At 44.9% G+C, this 8611-nt stretch overlaps 1 long non-coding RNA gene across 1 annotated transcript in view; it reads right to left on the bottom strand.

Moving 5' to 3' along the window:
• LOC110199911 (uncharacterized) overlaps positions 1–6085 on the bottom strand; it is a 15888-nt gene extending 9803 nt beyond the window's left edge. Inside the window, exon 1 of the long non-coding RNA XR_002322089.2 lies at positions 6015–6085. This is a non-coding gene — a long non-coding RNA (uncharacterized LOC110199911). The remainder of the gene's footprint in view (positions 1–6014) is intronic.
• Positions 6086–8611: the final 2526 nt, after the last annotated feature.

Raw genomic sequence — 8611 nt, 5'->3', positions numbered from 1 at the left:
TGCCCCATCTGGAGAAAGGTCTAACAAATGTTAACTACTTGACTCTAACAGCATCCACTCTGTCAGCGTCCTTTAGCTTCTTCTGCTGACAAGAGAATATCACTCTGGGGCCATGTTCATGCATTATGTAGGCTGAGATTTCTGCTGGAAAATGTTTCAGATGTTGTAAATGTGCTTGTTACTCAAGAAAACACATACATGTAGCATCTACAAGATGGAGGGCTCCACTGTCCAAGCAGAAAGAGATTCTGCTGGGTGGGGTTGTGTTCCTGTGGTTATTCTTTGAGAAACTTTTAGAGGCTCTGCCAATACTTGGACCTTGCTAAGTAAAGGTAGCCCTTGATTCTGTTTGTTTAAAACATGACTTTTAAGCCTGATCTTGGTTAAATAACTGAACGTCTGGCAAGTCACGTAAACACTTAGAGCCCCGGTGATCTCATCTGTAAAATGGTCATTAGGCTGTACTTGTGTTTGATGTTACTACGATTAAAGCTTTTTGCAAACTTTAAAGAGGTAGAGAAATGGGAGCTGTTGTTGTTATTATTACCTGAGGTGGGACAGGGAGGACCAGACCTGTGATGTGAATGGGAACATTGGAGAATACCCATATTATCAGCAACAGACAGCACCTTTAACAGATAACATGCTTTGTACTTGGACAAGACCCTGAGCTTCATTGGGTTAGGGAATTCCCAGGTGAGGAAACTCCCTCTACCAGTGCCATTTTTCAATATAGTTGTAGAGATTTTCCTGAGTCATTGAAGGGTTAAATGTTGTTCAGGATCTCACAGTTTTGTGTAGAAGAGATAGGACTTGAACTCAGGTCTTCTGGACTCTGAAGACGGCTTGCTATTCACTATGTTGTCCTGCCTATCACAGTCATTGTTTTCACCGGTTCTATTAATCATCATTTCTCCATGGATCTGTGACTAGGGTGGGCTGCCTGAGGTTTTGCCCTGGGGTGCCAAAATTTACAGGTTGTCCTTCACCAGTGCAAGAGCTTGTCAAACAGCCTGGTTAGCAAGAACAATTAGGTAAAACAGGAAGCTACCATATGGCCCCCATACTAGGTAAGTCCCCAATGATGGCCATCTTCTCTATCCAGAGATAATGGTCTCCCCTCCACTCCACAAATGGATTTAACTGTAAGAGCTGATTTGAGGAATGTTTTGTGTTATCAACCCCAGACAAATCTATGGCCATTGTGGCTCTGATTCTCTGCCACCACTGAAGTCCAGACCCTTGTCCCCTTTGTCCTAGAGACTATTCCAACAGCCTCAAGGTGCCTGTCTGTCTCTGTGTTTCTCAGTGTCTCTGTGCCTCCCTCTCTCCAATTCATCCTTCAAACAGCTGCTAAAGTGATTTTCCTGAAGCTCAGGCCTTACCACGTCACTACACTCCTCAAGAAACTCCAGTGGCTCCCTATCACCTCCAGGATCAAAGGCAAACTCCTCTGGCATTCAAAGCCCGTCTGAATCTGGTCCCAACCTACCTTTCCAGCCTTGCTTCATGTCATCCCCCTCCATTCACACTCCAGACCAGCCAAACAGGCTTTATTAGTGTTCTTCATGCCTGGAACTCCATCTCCCGTCTCTAACTTTGCACACACTATTTCCCATGACTGGAATGTATTCCCTCCTCACTTAGGGCTCTTGCAATCCCTGTTTTCCTTCAAGGATCACTTCAGATGCCATTTTCTACATCCTCCTCTTCTCCTTCTTCCTCCTCCTTTCCAACATTCGCATTAATGTGGTGCTTTGAGATTTTCAAAGGGCTTTTTCATGTGAAGTAGGTACTATAATTATCCCCATTTTACATATGAGGAAACTGAGGCTGAAAGGGATTAAGTGATTTGCCTGTGGTTCTATCCTCCCCTGCTCCTTCCACTTGCCTAAAAAGACATAAGGAAAGTTTGATGTATTTTGTATACACCTGTATATGTACAGAGAGTCTCCTGGGTAAGATTGCAAATGCAGAGAGGACAATAATTTTCCCTCTTCTCTTTATATCCCCAACACTGATCACAGTACCTGGCACTAAGAATGTGTTTAATAATTGTTCATTGATTGATTTTTGCTAAGAAAAAGTACTGGACCTGAGTTGTTTAAGATTATATATAAGGCCCAGAAAGGAGACGTGATTTATCCAAAGTCTCTCAGCTGGAAGGGGTCTTGGGTGCCATCTGAACACACTTCTCCCAGATGTGAATTCTCCCCTATTCTGTGTGAAGCACTACCACCCAGGACTCAGCTGATCCATGTGGTCTTTCACTGGCATAGTTCTCAAACCCTTGCCAGCAGGTAAGACCTTCCAGAGCTCCCTTGCCTGGCATTGCCTTCAAGAACCCACAGGAAGTCCAAAGTGACAAGACAATTCCAGGTGGAGCCTGAGGACTTGGTTGGAATCCCAGTATTGATACTATTTACGTGATTCTGCACTGAGCTAACAAAGGGAGGAGGGGACATCTGCCAATCTCACCTTAAGGGGAAGGCTCAGACATCTAAGTTCTGGGAATGTTTCTCTGGGCAAAATAAAACAAATGGACAAACAAAGCCAAGACAAATGAAACCCTGCATTTGAGACCCAGCAACTTGCCAAAAACTTCAGGGAAATGGGTGCCTTCCCTCCTCTTTCTTGTTCAGCTTGTGTGACCCCGGCACTAAGAGTCCAGCTCAGAGACACACAGCTGCTGAAAGAGACTTGGGAAGAAAAGATCCCTTTGCATTAGCCCTGGCTGCTCTCTATTCCTCCCACACAGCCATTTCTTTTTTAGTAAATATCCAAACAGGGCTTGGCCTCCTCAAAATCCGGGCAAGAAACAGCTTGCAGAGAATTTTAGTGACTTCAGTGCAGGTAATAAGAAAAGAAGCTTATTTCTCCCCCCACCGTTCCTCATTATTTGTCCTGAAATCCACAGTGCCTCCGCTTGCCCTCCCCACAACACACACACACACACACACACACACACACACACACACACACACACACACACCCCTATGCATACACATCGCTGAGACAAATACAGGTTCTGGAAGAAAATGCCCCAGACCCTGCTATAAATGAATGCAACCTTGAAAAGCAGAGGCCACTTCTGATGATGCTTGTATGCTGCACACACTAGGATCATGAGCCCATCTGCTCTCATCCAGACTTATCCTCAGAAGAGATCATAGATCTGGAGCTGAGAGGAACCTCAGATACCACGAGTCAAATCTCTGTTATTTTACTGAGGCCTGGAGAGGTTAAGTCATTGGCTTAATGTAACACAGGTCGTATGTCAGAAGCAGGATTTGAAACCAAGCCTCACAACTTTAGAGTCAGTTTTGAACTGAAAGGGACCTTTGAGATCACTCCGTCCAACCCCTCCATTTTGTAGAGGTGGAAATGGGGGCCAAGAAAGGGAGTGATTTGCCTAGCCCTCACAGATGCCAAGTGGCCAGGCCACTTGGATATCATAGCATTGCTCTTCACTCATCTAAAAAAGAAATGACTGAGCATAGGGGATGGGCGGATCTTTCATCAGACCTGTGTTGTAAAAAGCCACTTGATCCCTGAGTCTGAAAACTTCAGATGGTTCCAGTGTTACTAGCTTCCATCTTTTCTATGGGCCTTCTCTATCTGATGTCTTTACCCATCTTTCCTCAGTAACACTCACCTCCTTCTGCTACTTCTCCATTCTAAGCTTAACATCTCGTGTTCATAGAACTTCAGTTCAGTGTTGGCCCCGAGTAGAATGACCAAATGAATAACTGGGGCACTATGGGTTCAGCATTCCTGCCCGAATTCTAACGAACATTTTAGGGCCGTCATATCCCATCCTCAAGTGGTATTAAGCTTGTGATTCACTAAAACCCAAGATTATTTTTCCCTTTTAAATATAAATGGCCACATCTCCTCCATTGTGCTCATGATTGCATGCTTTTTGGTTTTAACCGAAATGCAAGGTCTTCTCAGAAACCTTTACACTCATCTTTCCAGGGCTAACCTTTCTTGGTTCCTTCCTTCCTTCCTTCCTTCCTTCCTTCCTTCCTTCCTTCCTTCCTTCCTTCCTTCCTTCCTTCCTTCCTTCCTTCCTTCCTTCCTTCCTTCCTTCCTTCCTTTTTCCAATTATTTATAAAGTGCCTAATATGTACAAGGCTCCATAGTAGGACCTAGGGATGGTCATAACAAACATCAATTTCTGCTCTCAAAGACCTTAAATTCTACTGGGGTGGGGAGGGGCAGGACAGAGATGTAACACTGGCAGAGGTAAGTAATTGCAGCATTATAAGAAGAGTAGGAGAGTCCCAAGAACTAGGGGGTGTGGGTTTCCCTTAGATGGTGGCAAATGGAGTTGAAAAATGAAGTAAGTTAAGGATTCTGGTAGGGTTAGGACATTACAAGAGTCCATCGCAGGGAAGGGGAGTGGCCTGTGCAAAACCATGGAGTGGGATATAGGATGTTGTGTCTAGGAAACAAAACCTTGGCCAGTTTGACTGGAGGTATGGGGGTAACTGAGGTAAGGGGGAGAAAACAGTGAAAATAGTCAGGGAATGTAAGTAGAATCAAATTATGAAGGATATGAGATATCATTCTGAGGAGTTTCTATGTTATCCTAGAGGCCACAGGCAACTGACGAATCATGTTCAAGAAGTGACTGACGTGGTCGGATCTGTGCTTTAGGAGCTTTGCTCGGTGAGTAGAGCAGTGGTCTTGGATTCGGGAAGACCTAGTGTACATCTGGCCTCAGACACTAACTCGCTGTGTGACCCTGGGCAGGTCACTTAACCTCCTTTTCCCTCAGTTTCTTTAACTGTAAAATAGGGATAATAATCTTCCTCAGTTTCCTTAACTGTAAAGTAGGGGACAGTAAGGTGGCAAAATGGATGGTATGTGCAAAGAGTCAGGAAGACCTGAATTCAAATCTGACCTCTGATGCCTACTAACTGTGTGACCCAGGGCAGGTCACTTAACCTCCGTTTTCCTCAGTTTCCTCATTTGTAGAATGGAGCTGGTAATGACACCTACCTCCCAGGGTTCTTGTCAGAACCTGAAGAGATAATAATTGTATGGTGCTTAGCACAGTGCCTGGCACATTGATGTTAGCTGTTATTATTATTATTAATAGCACCTGCCTCCCAGGGCTGTTGAAATGAGCAAATGAGATAGTATTTATAAAGTGCCTCGCAAACATTAAAGCATGACATACACGCTAGCTATCATTATTATTGCTATTGTCAGTATTCTCATTTTAATGGCCATGTGGAGGATAGAGGTGAGAGCAGGAAGTGATGAAGCCAGAAGACTAATTAGGAGGCTTGTTAAAATAGCCAGGGAAAAGCTGATGTGAGAGAAGAAAAGGGGCCAGGTCTGCAACTTTAGAGCCAGCCTTGGCGGCTTCTTCCCTTCCCTACAGGGACGAATCCCTTGCCAGATCTTCCATTTTGACACTCCCAACATCTCTCAGATCCAGTCCTTCTCTTCACTCACATCAACTACTCACATCAGCTTTCAACTGGACACATAGGGAGGAAACACAAATAAGTGAGGGCAATCACCATTAGGCATCTTTGCCCCAGGGATACTGTAAAGGAGCTTTGGGGGTGGGTGAGGTCAAACCTGAGAGCCTTCATGCCATGGCGTTGAAGGAGAGAAAGCATGAGGACTACTGGAGAGGCATTCTGCCTTCGGGAAACAAGAATGGTGAAGGGCCAAGTGTCAGAGGGACTCCTGGCGGTTCGGGGACCTGCCCCAGGTTGGCTGGGAGTGAAGAGGCTACCCCTGCATACTGAAAGGGAGGAGAAGAGCAGCCCAATCACTGAAGGGTTTAAGTTCCCAGTTAAAAATTTCAGTGGCTTTCGTAGAATCCTAGGGCTAGAGCCAGAAAGGACCTCGGAAGCCAGCTGGTTGAACCTCCTAGAAACTGGTGCTGAGGGCCATCAATTGTCCTGTCCAAGGTCACTCATTAGTGAGCATTAGAGGTTGGCTTTGAATCTAATTCCTCTGACTCCCAAACCAGGGATCTTACCACTGACCTTTACTGCCTTCATTGGGGACTCATCGTAGGCTTCTGAGCGAAGGAATGGAATGGCATGATCCAAATGGTGTTTAATGGGGGGAAAAGATTCTAATTCTAAATTCTAAATAGTCAGAGGACTTGGGTTCAAATCTTGATTCTGCTTGTGTGACTTTGACAAGTTTCTTTCCCTTCTGGAGTCTTTTTCCGCATCTGTAAAATGTTGGGGTTGGGCTAGCTGGCCTCCAAGATGCCTTCCGTCTCTCAATCTAACATCTTAGAACATTCTAAGAAAGGATTTCACGTGTTCTCAGGGCCTGAATGTATCATTTTGAGGAGGGGGCTAGACACTGGAAGCTGCTGGGGGCCTCTGAGACAAAGGGCCAGAAATATAGAAGCCAGGAGAACAGGCGGGGGGGGGGGGAAGGATAGAGGGAATATCATTGGCTTAGCCCCCGGGGCTCAGGGTTCCGGTCTCATCTCTAACCCAAATCTGCTGCAGGGACTCAAAGGAGCCAACTGTTCTTGCTTATCGTCTTTCCCGTTAGAGGGGGGCTCCTGCGGGCAGGGGCCGGTTGGTTTTTGCCTTTCTTTGTGTCTCGAGCACTTAGCACAGGAGCTGCCACACAGGGAATGCTTCTTAAAGCCTCGGGGACTGATGGGGGACTGACGTGTCACCGAACCTCTCCAGGTTCCATTTTCCTCTCATGTGAAATGAGACGGTTGGACCAGGTGACTTAAAAGTGCCTTTTTCAAAGGTTCTGAAGTCTAAAGCAGCATCTCCAGAGTTGAGCAGCCAGTCGCTGCTCTGTAAAACCTTAGTTACCCAAAGCTTTCTTTTGTAAGCTAAGCTATTCTGTATGCACGAGGCCTGACTCTTCCTTCTTCTCCCTGTGTGCCTGGCTTCTCTTTCCTCCAAGCTTCCATCATGCTCAGTCATCCTGCTCAGGCACCCGAGAGGGGTGAGCTGTGGGAGGGAGGTGCAGAAGGGAATTAGGTTTGGGAAATCCTGATGGAAAACAGAGTAGAGATGGGGGGAGGGTAGGTATTGTATTGCATTGTATTGTATTACAGTAGCTCTATTAGCCTATCTCCAAGTCCCTGATCCTGGTTTTGAGACATTTACAAATAATCATAGAATTTTTTTGCCATTGTTATGGATTCATGATTCCATCCATGCAGAGAATTCCCAGTGTGGAAACTTCCTTCATCGATGGAGAAGTCCATTTATCTAGAACTTACCTCTTCAATCAGGCATTCTTAATCCAGAGTCTGTGACCTTCCTCCCCACCCTAATGTCGATCACTATATTTCAGTATAATTGGTTTCCTTCTTGTATTTTATTTTATTCACTTGAAAACATGATTCTGAGAATGGATCCAGAGATTTGTGCAGTCTTACAGACAAAGGGGTCCAAAGAACCCCTGTCCTAGAGAGATGTCCCAAGCCCTGAGAGAAGAGGTGAGTAGTCCAGGGTCCCAGAGCAGGTAGTTTTAGAGGCAGGAGGGGCACCTGGCCTTCTGGGCTCCCAGGCTCCTAGGCCCCCTTTCTGGCCCATTCCAGGCTAATACTTTGAAAACCAAACTTCATACATTCCATATAAAAAGTGGCTTTAACTACGGCATTGCTGTTCCTCCTGCAACCTGGAGAGTTCCCATTAGAATTTTCAAACAAAAATTAATTTAATTGTTTCCCCTTTCGGACTTTTGCCAAAAGGCCCAAGTTGAGCTTCCCTTTCTGCTTAAAGAAAAAGGAAACTTGGTGACGCTTGTTTACCTCCTCCTGCCATGAAGGAATGGGAGTGCTTAATTAGGCACTGATTCAGCAATCATGGTTTGGGAGACTACTTCTGAAGGGGCTGGGCATGGTGGAGGCAGCCGGGACAGCCGAGGTTTTTAGAATGAACTCTGTCCATGGCCATATCCTGGCTAATTTTAGAAGAACTTTTTTTTTTGATTTTATTTTTATTTTGATTTATTAACAATCACTTCCATATGCTTTTGAGTTGAAAATTTTTCTTCCCCTTCTTCCCCCCCACCCTTCCCAAGACAGCACACAATCTGATATAGGCTGTACATTTACATACCCCTTAAACATATTTTCACATTAATGAAGTTGTAAGTAAAAATTAAAACTAATAGAAGGAACCATCAGAAAGATGAAACAAAACTCAACAGAAGGTAAAAATAAGTGATAATGATTCGACTTCCATAGTTCTTTCTTTGGATGTGGACAGCTTTTTCCATCCCAAGGCCTCTGGAAGTGTCTTAGATCCTTGTAATGCTGAGAAGGGTTCAGTTTAACAATATTAGTCATTGTGTAACATGGCTGTTATTGTGTACAAAGTCCTCTTGCTTCTGCTCACCTCACTCAGCATCAGACCGTATAAGTCTTTCCAGGCTTTTCTGAAGTCAGCCTGTTCATCATTTCTTATAGCACAATAGTGTTCCATTACATTCATATACCACAACTTGCTTGGCCATTCCCCAATGGATGGGCATACTCTCAATTTCCAATTCCTTGCCACCACAAAAAGAGCTGCTATGAATATTTTTGTACATGTGGGTCTTTTTCCCATTTGTTTGATCTCTTTGGGATATAGCCCTAGAAGCACTA

The sequence above is a fragment of the Phascolarctos cinereus genome, unplaced genomic scaffold (genome assembly GCF_003287225.1).
Source record: "Phascolarctos cinereus isolate Bilbo 61053 unplaced genomic scaffold, phaCin_HiC Scaffold_5;HRSCAF=322, whole genome shotgun sequence".
Taxonomy (NCBI): domain Eukaryota; kingdom Metazoa; phylum Chordata; class Mammalia; order Diprotodontia; family Phascolarctidae; genus Phascolarctos; species Phascolarctos cinereus.
Note: the sequence above shows the minus strand (reverse complement) of the source record. Positions and strands in the feature narration are given on the sequence as shown.